Source organism: Lycium ferocissimum, chromosome 6, assembly GCF_029784015.1.
Source record: "Lycium ferocissimum isolate CSIRO_LF1 chromosome 6, AGI_CSIRO_Lferr_CH_V1, whole genome shotgun sequence".
Lineage (NCBI taxonomy): Eukaryota > Viridiplantae > Streptophyta > Magnoliopsida > Solanales > Solanaceae > Lycium > Lycium ferocissimum.
The window spans coordinates 16,904,352-16,920,002 of NC_081347.1; the positions used below are offsets into that span (position 1 = coordinate 16,904,352).

Sequence of the window (15,651 nt, forward strand, 5' to 3'; positions counted from 1 at the left end):
TTATTTAGATAAAAAATACTTAATTAGTTATGTGATGGTCTGATAAGCATGTTCCAACTTAGATTTTGAGACTCTAGACCTGAAGTTTAGTATATTTATGCCCACGCTGTGACAAAATACGCTATGATAAGATCAATCATCTAAGTTGAATATAGTGTATCTTTTCTGCACTTGACCAAATATCTTTATTTACTGAAAGAGTACTCCTGTGCAACATTACTTTTTTGTTTGAGTCTGTTTTAAGCATATGAATGTTGATGGTGTTATCACATGATACTAGTACGATGGTTCTGTGTTTGGAAAGTTGTAGTGAAGTTTAGATTTGCATGCAGGGCCCTGACCATGAAATTTGCCTATTTTGACATAGTTTGCAAGTTGTGTGTATGTCCTTTATCTATCTAACACCATGTTGGATATTTATTAGTGTGCATTAGACTTGTCAACCCATTAACAGTTTCATCCTCTTCATGACATGAGATTTCTTAAAATATTGTCCATGATAGTTTACTCTGTGTCCTTTTAGTTTGTTGAGGGAATCCTCCGTGTGTAAAAGATTAGAAATAATGTTCAAGTTTGGCATGTTTGTTCTGAATTATAGCTTTTGCATCATGATAATACAATTTGGGCTTGGTTTCTTGTTTGTTTGATATGTTGAGCTCTTCTTTCATGGTTTGAGGTTTTTGGTTTGCATTTGGGTCACATTTTCTGTTAATTACTGCAAAAGTACGGGTTATAACATAGGCCCGTACCTCTAATGTATGGCTCGTAAGTCACTCCATAAGTTGGAAATTTCGCGGAAACTTACTCGCTTCAATTTGTTAACCTCTAATCCTTCCAATTCTTACTAGCAATGTACTTAGGCACTTATAACCTTAGGAATAACATTGCTCTTCGGCTTTCGTCGACATAACCTACGATGCAACTCGATGTACGAAAACACGGGATGTAACAATTATTAGAAACACAGCCATTTTAGTTTAACATTTTGAGTTATGTGCATGTTTAATTAAATGTTCAACTATGCAGTGATACACTATGCATATGTCTATCTATTCACATATGTTATTCATACTTTGAGCCGAGAGTCTTTCAGAAACAGCCTCCCCACCTTCTAAGGTGGGGGTAAGGTTTGTGTACATTTGACCCTCCCAGATCCCACATTGTGGGATTTCACTGGGTATGTTGTTGTTAACATGTGGTTTGAGCTAATGCGTCAGGTAATTAAGATCATAAATTGGGTGTCATTAGTTATAGAGTTTGGTACTCAGGTTATGGAGTGCGAATAAAGATCTATCCCTCATGAGTCATAGTATCACCTAAGTCACTCAGACAGTGTGCACATAATATTGTTTAGCCCTAGGAGTGCTTGTGAGATCTATTATTTGCGCTGAGAGAGAGTTGTGTGGAGTAAATTTTAAGTCTTTATCATGCATCTAACTTGTGTAACTATCCATATATTCCTGTGTTGTATATGTACCTTCATTACTATGTTGTTCCATGATATTACTTTTGTTCAGATTATATTATAATTGTGCAGATATTAGCAAGTATTTTCTAACAAAGCCTCGTCCTTAGTTGTAGGGGACAAAAGTGATGATAGTACTAGATAAAAGTTTTGAACTCATATTGCACCTGTTATACTTTTTATGCAGAGACTGATCCTTGCACCAGTGGAGCTTAAGAGTGGGCTTCAGAGTTGTTTGGAGAATTCAGGCTGAGCTTCTTGGACTAGTTCGCAGCACCAAGCATCCTTTTCTATCTTTTCATTGATGTTCTTCATTCCATACAATTTTTATTTTGAGATTACTATCTAAACCATGTATTAGCAACTCATGACTTGTAACACCAGACTCTGGGGTATTTTAGTTTTTTCGCACTATTTGGGTTTCAAACTATATTTCACTATTTCATTTATTTGCTTTTAAACCTATATTTGTGTTTTCATAACTCAAGCGAAGATTGTATGTTATCGGGTTCGCCTAGTAGGTTAGGGTTATTTTCCATCACAACTTAATCAAATTAGATGGTGAAAAAGTGGTATCAGAGTCCTAGGTTCACATGTCTTATGAGTCACGAGCAATGTCTAGCATAGTCGTATGGACTAATAGGGAGATGGCCGAACTTATCTTCGAGAGATTATAAGGGATATTAGGAAATTTCCCTTTGTGGTATCTTTATTGTGAGTCATTGTTTCAACTGTAATTCTAAATGTCTCTTGTTTCATTCTCTCACAAATGGTAAAGAGACGTGCATTTGTGGCTGATGGGAGCTTGTACCAATGGAGTTGATTTCACTACTTTCAACTAAAGGGTTAGGCTAGCCAATGGTGGAGGAGTTATGTACAAACCAAGCCAACAGAGTCTCTTCCTCTTACTTGGGCACAGTTCAAACATCTCTTCCTTAAGAAGTTTATTCCAACCAACAGGAGGAACAAGTTGAGGGGCCAGTTCGAGCACTTGCACCGGGAAGACATACATGACTGTCATTGAGTATGAGATGAGTTACACCGAGATATCATGTTATGTTATTTCCAGAAACTTTCTCAGTAGGTATAATGACGAGGGCAAGTCAATGATCTTGCTGGGCTTAGACTTACCCTTATTATTGTTTCTATTTTGCACGGATCCTTGTATTAGTACTGCAATAGATCTAAGCCATTTTGATCTAGTTCGAGGTAGTAGTTGTGTTTCGCTAAGGTGAGCCAATTGCTTCTTGTTCGTGGTGGTGACTATCAATTTACTTTTCGTTGATTTCTCTGTTGTCGGGGATGCCCCTTAGTTATACTTAGGTACTCCTAGATGCTACTTGACATTGCTACTGGGTTTTAAGTATATTCATCAATTCTCCAATATTATTTTATGTTATACAGTCAAACCTCTCTATAATTGTCATTCGTTATAACAACATTTCACTATAACGGCCTGATTTTTTTAGGAACCGATTTTTCATGTTATATTTTACTTCTCTATAACAGAATTTTACCTGTAACAGCAGTGACATTCATTATAGTAGTACACTCTTTGTAAAGTTACCTCTCATTAACAGCCATACTTAAATATTGTGTAATAATATTTTGTAAGAAATATATTATATATCAAAATAAACTATTAGAATATTTATGATAATCATCGTTCATGTCATGAACATAGTAAATTTCAAGTACAAATATCTAAAAGGATATCTAATGACAACAAGTTCAACTTACGACAAGCAATTAACACTCTTGTAGAAGCATGAAATGATGCTAAGACCTCTCTCATTCTCCCTTGTTAGAGAAATACCAAAATTCTACTTACAGATGACAACCCCAATGTTAAAAGTGAAAATTTAGAACTTGTTGAGGATGTTGTTAGTGTGTCATCACTGATGAAGAGATTATTGCACAAGTGATTGGAGTAAAGTGGAAGAACAAGAGACATCGGATTGTGATAGAAGATTCAATTGCTAATCTACTGCTACTTGGATTGTGATAGAAGATTCAATTGTTAAGCTCTTAGACAACCTTCAAGGAAAAGCTATTGAATTCCCTTTTGCTAAAAGTTTGGACAAAATTCTTCGCCATTTCAAGTGTTATATTATCAGTAAGAGACTGAAATTTACAAAACAACCTATGATTGTAGAATTCTTATTCAAACTTGAAATATTTAAATTTTCAATTAATTTTAAATGCATGTACTCCTTAGATTTTAATTCTTTATCGGTGTGGTACAACCAGTTATGGATTTATTAGTCTTTTTAATTTTTAATTAAGGAGATATGAAAATCAATTGGGATTTTAAAATTAACAAGTATATTGTTGTCGTTAATAACATAAAAAGTCTAGAAAAATAATTGTTTGCGTACTTTTGTTTATAATAGCTAAATGAGATCTAAACATTAAATGTCAGTATACATACATAACAACACCTCACTATAACAGCCATGAAACTTTCGGACAAACGCTGTTATTACAGAGAGGTTTGACTGTACCTTAAATGAATGAAAAAATGAGAGATCAATTCTCCAATATTGTTTTAACTTGTAGTCCTCAAATTTTTCTAATTATTTTGTTTTAATGAATAACTGCCAAAAAAAAAATGTTTAATCCCATTATGTAGTACTTTTCTCAAAATTGACCTGATTCTTTTTTATTTTAATGAATAGAAGTAAAAAAATAATTTTTAATATTTATTTTTTCAAAAACTGATTTGATGGTATTAACTTCAAAATGCTTATTTAATACCTTTCCTCTTGTAAATGAAAAAGATACATTACCAAAAATATTACTAACCTTTTTCTCAAGATTACTTGAATCTCAAAATTCTTAAATGCCTTCCTTTGGTACAAAAAAGATATGTATTTCTACTTATTACTAACCTTTTTCTCAACATTGCTTCAATCTCAAAATTCTTAAATGCCCTTCCTTTGGTACAAGGTAAATAGCTATGTTTGTTTCTCTATTTTGGTACTAATTAAGTTTTATACTTTTAAGCATATATCAAAGGAACAATAAGCCTCAAATGGAGTTCCCCAAGTTTTTGATTGTTTTCCTTCTCTTAGTTGTTCCATTTTCAACTGCATCAAATCCTCTTGGTAAACGACGTAAAATCCCTTGACGTACTTATATTTTTTACTTTTGCATGTTAATTTTTATTTTTATTTTAATCAATATTTTTTGTGTGATAGGTGATGATCCAGATAAGGGATATTGCTTTAAGAAATGCTATTCCCGATTTACATCGGAGGATTGCAATTTTCTATGCACTCATGACATGGGGTTTCAATCTGGAGCATGTGAATTTGGTATTTGTAGTTGTCGCCACCCGAAGCTAATATAATGTATTAAATCTGCAAATTTACAAAAATATAATAAAATATATAAGTTTTTAATGCATAATTGAAAATGATCTTCATTTTCTCTCCCTTCTTTGCTTTCTTTTTGTGAAGTTGAAAAGATATTCAAGTCAATTACAATTCAAAAGCGGAAAGAAATAAAAGGAAACATTTTTCTTTGTTGGTTTTCCAGTGTTATTGGGATTTAGATCCTTTCTAGGAAAGGATTAGACCTAGTTGTATAAATACATGCTAGCTAGAATTTATTAAGTAGGACAGAACATAAAACCTAAGAGTATTCAATCTTGTAACTTACTTTCTCCCTTGATATTAAAAAAAGTGTCGGTCGTTCCGTTGACAAGGGTCACATCGATTCGAACCACGTTAATTACTGTGTTTTTTAATCATTTTCATGCTAACAATTGGTAACAGAGCCTACAAGTCGTAAGATCTAGGAGACGAGAAAACTATGGCATCTATGAAGTTTGAGGTAGCGAATTAGATGGGCGAAGTAATAACTTCAACATCTGGAAGATTAAGATTATGGCGTTGTTACGGAGAGAAGGATCAGTCTATGCTTTGGTCGACTCGTATCCCGAAAATACAGAAGAGGCCGAGAAGCAGAAGATAGATGATACAATCCTAAATGGCACAAATGACTCAACTACTCAAACTTCTCCAAGGATTTATGTTGGAAGCGGATTAGATGGAGGATGAAGCTTTGGGAGCATTTAAATGGAGTCATTGGAGGGCCTTCAAGCTATGGGAGATAGCATGGGAGAAGAAGTCAAGAGTCCAAGGCCCAAGGCTTGCCTCTTAAAGTGGCTACAATTGCAAGCTTGGGTGATTCAAGGCCGGAAGATGGCTATTTGCGCAAAAGGCTATTTGTGCAAGTGGCTACTTTGCGCAAGGAGGGTTATGATTGCAAGAAGGCCATGCATGCAAGGTTGATTAGAGGGCCATCTATGCATGGAGGAACGTGTTTGGCCATTGAAGGCCAATCCTTGAATTGAAGACCGTGTGCCAAGACTAGCCAAACAAGGCCGCTTACTTCATTAAGGGTAGCATTGTAATTGCCTATTAGTCTTCTTTTTACTTAGCTTGTATCTATAGCTTGTCTTTCATTTTATTTAGGGAGCTTTTGATGAATTATGAATATTTTGAGTGTTTTAGGGTTATCTCTAGAGAGAGAAACTTGTGAGAGGCCTTTGGTAGGCTCTTATTGATTCTTGTGTTGTTGAGAGGTTGGTTGCTTGGGATTCGATTCCCTTGAGGTCAACTTAAGAATTTGGTGCTTCTTTAGATGATAATTTAGAGGTCTTAGTTTTATATAACTTTGGTTGCTAAATTGAATCTTAAGTTGTGTCAAATTATCTATCTTTTCTTTTCCTTTTGTTTATCTTCTTAATTTCTCGTTTCCGCATATCCGTTTTTGTATCAATTGGTATCAGAGCTTGGATTAGATTTGTTCTATCAAATCTAGCCTAGGGTTTGTTGCTAAAAAAAAAATCTAGAAAATTTTCCACCAAAAACCCCAAAAATTTTGTGTTTGTTTTGTTATTAGATTCTTGTTCCTTAGTATGTTAGGGTTTCAAATCTTCAAATTTCGTGTCATTCGGGTCAATATTGAAGAATCTACCATTGTTAGGTTGAAGCTTTAGAAAAAGTTGAAGAACAACTTGGTGGGTTTTGATTTGTGACGAAATTGGGAGTTGATAACCATTTGGGCTTTGTTCTACTAGGTTAGGGAGCCTAAATCCGAAATTTGGGGGTAAAATGAGTTGATTTGAAGGTAGCTAGAAATTTGAATGTTCATGTGTTCTTGAGCTATCTTCATAGATTCAAGTGGAGAAGAAGACTCAAAAGGAAAGTTAGATCCAAAAGTTTATACCCAAGTTTTAGAAAAGTGTTTTTAGCCCCCAAATGGAATGGTCCTAGGTTAGGGTCCATTGGTCAAACAAAGTCAACAAACCCAGTCAAGATCCAAGAAATCGCGTGTTATACGTCGTTATTGAAGCAAAGATACGGTCCAAATTCACGGACCGTAAAAAAAGTACGGACCATCAATCCAGTCCGTCAAATTGAAGCTTGGAAAAGTTGAACACTGTTGGAGATCTACGATTGATATATACGGACCGTAAATAAGATACGGTCCATAGATTTGAGAGCAGTTCCCAACCGTAGATTGGGCCGAAATTTTAAATATACGCCCGTATCGTTGTTTGATTTACGGTGACCATATACGGACCGTATAATTGAAGAAGTTCCTTCCGTAAATACAAGTCCAATTTCGTAGATTCTGTTCCCCATTTACGACTACATCTACGGTCCGTCAAAAACATACGGACCGTATAACTACCCGAAATCGGACCGTAAATTCCAATAACGAAAGGTACATTTGATTCAATTTCTTCATTCATTTTTCCAAAAAATCTCCTTGATCCTTGGTTGGTTGTTTGTCTCCTTATTTCTTAGGTAAGGAACAAAAAAAAAAAAAAAAGTATAGAAATTTTTAAATTTTCGTTACTTCAAATTGATACCTTGGATCAATTGGGGCTTCAAGACCGCGTTTTCAAATTATCACCTACCCGAGCCCGAAATTTTATTTTTTTCCCGATTTTTGCATTCCATTTTCTTATGTCTCTCAACTAGTAGCCATTTAGTAGTTGTTCCTACTTGTGTTTACTAGTTCGTTGTCCTTCGCATTCTTTCGTGCTTTTCTTCGTTTTTACTTCGTTGTTAATTTCTTGGTTCAAGTCCGTTAGATTGAATTGAGTCGTCCGTCTTTCTTCGAGTCTAACAAAAATCCATTCCGATCTCAAGTAACAATTGTGCACCTTGCAAGCAATCGAATCCAATCGAGAATCAACATCGACAATCCATTTGAGTGGTAAAAGGCAAGAGAGTGTGAGTTCATTTGAGTGATGCTAGCCAAGCACAAAAGAGTGTAAACACGAGCGTGGTGAGGTTTCTTTACTTCTAACGTGTTTTCTAAGTCTTCTTTGCAAGTACTTCTCCATGGATTTCGATTCATGTGGTAGAGATTATGATTGTTATTACGATGATGGTTGTAATTATGAAGGGGAGGACTATGGGAGCTATCAAGGGTGTGACGATGGGGAATATGAGGGCTATATGGGAAATGGTGATCATGAGGAAGTTCGAGGAGAGAATTACTATTTTGACGGAGAATATGATGAGAGTGGTTCTCGTGTGTCTCATGAGGAAGATGGGGATGAAGAAGACCTTGTTATGATTCGTATGGTGAAGATAATGAAGCTGAAAATTCTTGTGCTATACATCATAAAGATGAAAACGACTCGAGTACTTACTATCCGAAGCAAAGAGGCATGAGTGGGAATGTGAGTACTAGTTGGAGTCGTCCTATGCAAAGGAAGGTGGTTCCAAAGAGGCGATTCATGGAGACCAAGGTAAAACTTTGTGGTAGAGAGGGAACCCTTGTGCTTGATGATGATTGTGACACCAATTTCATCACCCCTCGTGCGGTTGAAGAGTTAAGGCTACCTTGTGTGATTAGGCGAAATCCTTACTATGACGAGGGAGGGTATTGGGTTGATAAGAGAGTGATGGTATCCATTTCACTTGGCGAGTACCAAGAGGAGGTTTGGTGTGATGTGCTTCCAATGGATAATTGTCACGTATGTTTAGGAGTCCCTTGGTTCCAAAAGCATGGAATCCCATATGAACAAGATTGGCATCGATATGTAGTGGACAAGAAGGCAAATTTCTCTTTCCACGCATACTTTCTAAAAGGAGTCCAAGTGCAAAAGTGCGAGATACCCGTGATGTGAAGTGGCCTACCTTGGCTAGGGAAGCTAGTGGAGAAGAATATGCGAAATGGGAATTCATAATAGATGAAATCTTTGCTAGCTACCATTATTCACAAGAAAGGAAGATGGACTTAGCCGTTCAAACTTTTGATTCAAGGCTTGTCAAATATTGGGAGTATGTAAAATATTGTGGGAGACAAGTGAAGAGTCCAATCAAGACTTGGGAGGACATGAAAAGGATATTGGGAGGCCAATATCCCAAGCCCCATGTGAGAAGAAATGAATCTTTGAAGGGTACTTCTTTTGAGAGAACCCCATGCTTAAAGGCAAGGACGGCGGCCCTAACCATTCCTTCCATTGGTCAAAGGAGCTTACATGAACATCAAGGTAACATCACTTATCCTTATACTCCTACATCTTTGTGTGATTTTAATGCCAAGTCAAGTATGAAAGTTAGCTTACCTTGCCTTAAGCCTTAATGCTTCTTGTCATGTATTGGTAATGTCATTGTTGAAAGTGTCCTCACACTAGTTGATCCATCTTAGATGACAAAATTGATTCTTCTTGCAAGATCGATTTGTGTCCACCTAGTGTTGACACTTGTGCTTTGAATGATAGTGCATTATCGAATGAAGGTGATCAAACACTAGTACCTTTAGATGACAAAATTGATTCTTCTTGCAAGATCGATTTCCAGGTCCGTCTAGTGTTGACATTCGCGAATTGAATGGTAGTACAATGTCACGTGGTCATCATGTTAGTAATTCTTGCGAGATTGACATACTACCAACTACTGTTGAAACTTGTGTTGATCAACTTGCTTGTAATGATAATTCACTACTTGAGGATCCTTATGATGTGTTTAATGTACCTCTAGTTAGTGATGATGTTTATATAGTTGGTCAATTGAAAGAATGTGACATCTCACCCTTGCTTGTTTCATGTCAAAATGAGTCTCTTGATCGTACTTTAGTATCATGTGGCAAGACGCCAATTTGTAGTGGTGATGTGTGTCATGTAGATAGTCATGTGAGCGAAAATGCATTGAAAGATGACATTGGTTTTTTTGAGAGTGAAATGACATGCTTTGATTCCTCATTATTCATGGATTACTCTCTTGTAAAGGATAATGTTTTATTTGAGGATGACATGACTATTGCGAGTGATGAACCTAGTGGGGTGTTTGGTAATGTTGAACGTTTAGTTTCATTTGGAGACTATAATGTGATATGTAACCCTATATGGGATGAAGACACTCTTTCCCATGATGGAGATCTTCCTTTGAGGAATTATGATCCATTTGTTGGGAAGGAAAGTGTTACAAAGGAAGGTAATTCTTGTCTAGAAATTGCAAATTCTTCCTTTCGTGTTCAACTTCATAGTAGCCCCTTGGATAATCTTGTCCTTGAAACCGTATGGTGAGGTTACGTTGGGGAGTGATATTGATGAGGAAGTTATTTTATGTGATACCTTTCTTTATTACTTGTTTGCATATGATGACATTCTTGAGCCTATAGGGAGTGCATCTTATGTGGGAGAAGGCTCTTATGATCTAACCGATTGTGTTCTTAACCATACTAGATGGATGTTCGTCCCTTTGATCCGGGTGACACACTTGTGTGATTTGAGAGCCTATCTTGGGGAGTCGTTGTTTAAAAAATGAGAGTGTTCTTGTTTGGACATTATGCTACATGTCAAATAGAACCAATGTCGAGTTTCATACTTCGTATTTTGAATCCATTGTTTTATTACTCTATCCTTATGTCATGAACCTTGGAGGAATCAACTTTCGATACCTCATGGTAAACGTTTAGTCATGATTGTCATAGATGTGTGGTTGTACGACAAGTTTGTTCATCCTTGGTATGAATATGTGATTAATTCTTTGTGTGCTAACCCTCAATCCTTAAGGAGTATGTTTTCGTATGTCTTCCCTTAGGTTTTGCTAGGTTCAGATTCGAGGACGAATCCTTTTAAAGAAGGGGAGGATGATACAATCCTAAATGGCAAAAATGACTCAACTACTCAAACTACTCCAAGTTTATGTTGAAGCGGATTCATGGAGGATGAAGCTTTGGGAGCATTTAAAGGAGTCATTGGAGGGCCTTGAAGCTATGGGAGATAGCATGGGAGAAAATTCGAGTCCAAGCCGGAAGATGGCTATTTGCGCAAAGGGCTATTTGTGCAAGTGGCTACTTTGCGTAAGGAGGGTTATGATTGCAAGAAGGCCATGCATGCAAGGTTGATTAGAGGGCATCTATGCGCAAGAGGGACGTGTTTGGCCATTGAAGCGCCAATCCTTGAATTGAAAGGCTGGCCTAAGAAGACTAGCCAAACAAGGCCCTTACTTCATTAAGGTAGCATTGTAATTGCTTATTGTCTTTTACTTAGCTTGTATATATAGCTTGTCTTTCATTTCATTTAGGGAGCTTTTGATGAATTATGAATATTTTGAGTGTTTTAGGGTTATCTCTAGAGAGAGAAACTTGTGAGAGGCCTTTGGTAGGCTCTTGTTGATTCTTGTGTTGTTGAGAGGTTGGTTCCTTGGGATTCGATTCCCTTGAGGTCAACTTAAGAATTTGGTGTTTCTTTAGATGATAATTTAGGTCTTAGTTTTATATAACTTTGGTTTCTAAATTGAATCTTAAGTTGTGTCAAATTATCTATCTTTTCTTTTCCTTTTGTTTATCTTCTTAATTTCTCATTTTCGCGTATCCGTTTGTGTATCAATTGGTCGATAGAGATGGATGCATTTAGCTCAATTCAATTATCCTTATCAGACAACGTGTTGTGTGAAGTGAGTACCAAGAAAATAGCTGCGAATTTGTGGAAGAAACTTGAAGATCTCTACCAGAAGAAATCGGTAACATCTAGAATGTTGTTAAGGTAGTGTTTACACACCTTTAAGATGAAGACAAGTACAACTTTGCAGGATCATCTTGAAGCTTTTAATAAATTGGCTATGGACCTTACTCATGCTGATATTAAAGTGGGAGATGAAGGACTAGCGTGCACTCTACTGTTTTCATTATCACCGACGAACAAAGACGTAGTTAATTTAATGATGTACAGTAAAGAGGTGGTCACGTTACAGATGGTAAGACATGCATTGAATTTGAATGACTTAAGAAACCATATCAACAATGGTGAGAAAGAGGACCATAGTGAGGATTTGGCGGTTAGATGTTGCTTAAGCTAAAGAGGGAGAGAAAAATCAGTAGCTAGGTCAAAGTCTAGGAAAAGGGCGAGTATGAAGGATGCTGAATACTGGGGTTGTCATCAAAAGGGTCACTTTGAGATGCATTTCCCGAATAAGAAGATTGATAAAACAACGATCGGTGCGTCGAAAACGGTTCGTAGCTCGGACATTTGGAGAAGATTATGTGCTAACCGTTTTCGACGAATGACATTCGACACACAAGTGGATTTTAGATTCGACTGTACCTTTCACATGTGCTTCGAGAAAAGATTGGTTTACTAACGAGCCGACGAGTGGGACAGTACATATGAGTAACAATGCAGTAAGTGAAATAGCAAGCATTAGTTCAGCCCGTATACTGTGTCATAACGGCATCATAAGAACATTGTCTAATGTTCGACATGTTCCTGATATGAAAAAGAGTCTGATCTCTCTTGGTACTCTTGATAAGCTCGGATACAAACATGTGGGTGATCAACGGTTCTCTGGTCATGTTAAAGGCCAAACTGGAGGGTGGTCTTTATGTACTTATAGCGCATCATTCTAGGTGTCGCAAATACGCAACTTTCAGCTTATTAGATGATGACAAGGCTAAGATGTGGCATATGAGATTAGGTCACATGACCGAGAGGGGTTGGCAATTTTGAGCAACCGAAACCTTTTGAAAGGTGAGAAGATTAGTACACTTGAATTTTGTGAGCATTGTGTCCTTGGAAAGCAGAAATGGGTCAGCTTTTGCACAGGCAAGCACAAAATCAAAAGGGTACTTGACTACATTCATTCAGATTTGTAGGATCCATCCGAGGTTCCATCCAAGGGTGGAAAGCGGTATCTTCTTACTTTCATTGATGATTTTTTACGCAAGGTTTGGGTATACTTCTTAAAGGCTAAATGTGATGTCTTTGAGAATTCAAAAAGCTCGGAAGACATTAATTGAAAAATCGGTGTGTGACGAAAAGATTAAGAGTCTTCGAACGGTAATGACTTGGAGTTTTGCAATGAAGAGTTTGACAATTTTTGCAAGATTCATGGTGTATTGAGACATAGAATTGTTAGGCATACACCACAACAGAATGGAGTAGCTAAAAGGATGAACCGCACTCTTCTTGAGAAAGCACGATGTATGCTCTCTAATGCCAAAGTGCCTAAGGAGCTATGGGCGAAAGCAGTAAATACTGCTTGTTATGTTGTTAATCGTTCTCCAACGTCAGTGGTTGACTTCAAAACTCTAAATGAGATATGGTCAGGTAAACCGTCTGATTACTCGTACTTAATAATCTTTGGATGTCCCGCATATTATCATGTAAGTGATGGAAAACTAGAACCTAGAGCTCGAAAAGGTTTATTTATGGGATATGCCGAAGGGGTAAAAGGATATAGAATATGGAGTTTAGATCCTCTTAAGTTTGTAATTAGTAGAGATGTTACTTTTGATGAGGCCTTTATGCTCGATCCAGGAAAGACTTCTATTGAGTTTGCAGGACAGAAAGTTCTTACAACATAAATAGTGGAGAAAAATGTGAAACTCATCGAGCAGGAGGATCAAGTGACTCAGGTGGAGTCAAATAATGAAAAAACTCACACAGTAGTACCTGAAGGTGAAGCTACGGGAAGGGAAAAATGAACTCCGAAGCCTAATCTAAAATATTATCCTTTCCTTCGCAAGCTAATCATGTGGCCTATGTATTAGCTACTTTTCGAGGAGGAAATAAAGGATACGGAATCCACAAGCTATCTGACGTAAGCTACTATGTATGGTGAAGCCGATCAATGGCATTTAGCCATGACCGTAGAGATGGAGTCTCTACACAAGAAGCAGGACAAGGATTTAGTGAGTCTACCAAATGGGAGAGAACCGGTGGTTGCAAATGGCTCTTTAGAGAAAAAAAGATGGTATTCTGGGTGTAGAAGATGCTAGATACAAAGAGAGATTGGTTACTAAGGGCTTTTATCAAAAAGAGGGAATCGACTACAATGAGATTTTCTCACCAGTCGTGAAGCATAACTCAATTCGCTTGCTTCTAGCTTTGGCCCATTATGACTTGAAGCGTCATCAGCTTGATGTCAAGATTGCATTCTTACATGGTGAACTTGAAGAGGTGATCTTCATGAATCAGCTTTGAGGGTTTCCTTATTGAAGGAAAAGAAGACCAGGTTTGTCAATTGAAGAAATCTTTGTATGGTTTGAAACAGTCACCACGATAGTGGTACAAGAGATTTGATGCTTTCATGATTACTAAAGGTTTCTCGAGAAGTGCATTTGATAGTTGCATGTATCACATGACTGTATCTGGTACTCAAATATTTATTTACTATTATATGTAGATGATATGCTTATTGTTCCTCATAGTATGACAAAGATAAATGATTTGAAGAAACTGCTAAATAAGGATTTTGACATGAAAGATTCAAAGGAATCTAAGAAAATCATGAAACGGAGATTCACGGAAAGAACGATCAAGCACTCTCAAAAAAGTATATTGAGAAGGTAGTTCAGAGGTTTGACATGAATAAATATAAATCCGCTACTTTATCATTAGCACAACATTTCAGACTTTCTTCTTTGATGGCGCCACAATCAAAGAAAGAGATGGAGTACATGTCAAAAGTTCCTTATTCTAGGTGCTTGGTAGCATTATGTATGCTATGGTTTGCACTCTACCTCGATATTGATTTGCTCCAGCCATGTGGGGCGTGGTAAGTCGATTCATGTCTAATCCGAGTAAGACATATTGGGAAGCAATTAAGTGGATATTGAGATATCTTAAAGGCTCTTCGAATGTTGGTATAAGTTTTTGTAGGATGAGAAATGAAGTCTTCTCGATCCTTGGTTATGTGGATTCTGATTTTGCAGGTGATCTTGATAAAAGCAGATCAACAACGAGCTATATCTTTGCTCTTGCAGGTAGTGCCATAAGTTGGAAGACAACTCTCCAGTCTATAGTTTCTTTGTCCACAACAGAAGTGGAATATATGGCAGCTGTAGAAGCAGTAAAAGAGGCTATATGGTTGAAAGGTTTGGTGTCGAATCAGCAGATTCAGCATACGAACCAACTCTAAAATGATAGCCAGAAGTTTATTCACTTGATAAAAAAATCGAGATTTCATGATTGCACTAAACACGTTGATATCGATTCCATTTTATTCGTGATATTGTTGAACAAGGCACAATTAGGGTCTTGAAGGTTGACACAAAGGACAATACAACGGATATGTTGACCAAGGTGGTTCCTCTTGTCAAGTTCAGTCATTGTATGAACTTGGCAGAGTTCGCATCAACTGATGCGTCGGGATGGAGAACGGTAGGGCAAGGTAGAGCTACTAGTATGTACAAGGTTTCGGTTAATGTCTCTTGTTTCCTACACGGAGTTAGCTCACGTAGGCTTAGAGACATTGGACCGAATGACATTCAAATGGAAGCTCGAAATTCATCTCAAGGCGGAGATCAGGAAGTTGAGAAGATATTCAAGCCAATTCCTACTCAAAGCGAGAAAAGAAATAAAAGAAAACTTTTTTTGTTGGTTTTCAAGTGTTATCGATTTAGATCCTTTCTAGGAAAGGATTAGACCTATAGTATAAATACATGCTAGCTAGGATTTATTAAGTAGAATGAAACATTAAACCTAAGAGTATTCAATCTTGTAACTTACTTTCTCCCTTGATATTTAAAAAAAGTGTCGCCTGTTCTCCGTGGACTAGGATCACATCGATCCGAACCATGTTAATTATTATGTTTTTTATCGTTTCCGTAGTAACACTTTTTTTCCTGCCTGTCGATGATTAATTGCAAAATAGAATAAAGAGAAAAAACTTTTATGTTTTTAATGTATTTGACGTTTGAAAAAACAT

General features: G+C 36.9%; 1 long non-coding RNA gene across 1 annotated transcript in view; it reads right to left on the reverse strand.

Moving 5' to 3' along the window:
• Positions 1-1,865, reverse strand: part of LOC132059436 (uncharacterized) — a 6,206-nt gene extending 4,341 nt beyond the window's left edge. The window contains exon 1 of the long non-coding RNA XR_009415564.1: positions 1,642-1,865. This is a non-coding gene — a long non-coding RNA (uncharacterized LOC132059436). The remainder of the gene's footprint in view (positions 1-1,641) is intronic.
• Positions 1,866-15,651: the final 13,786 nt, after the last annotated feature.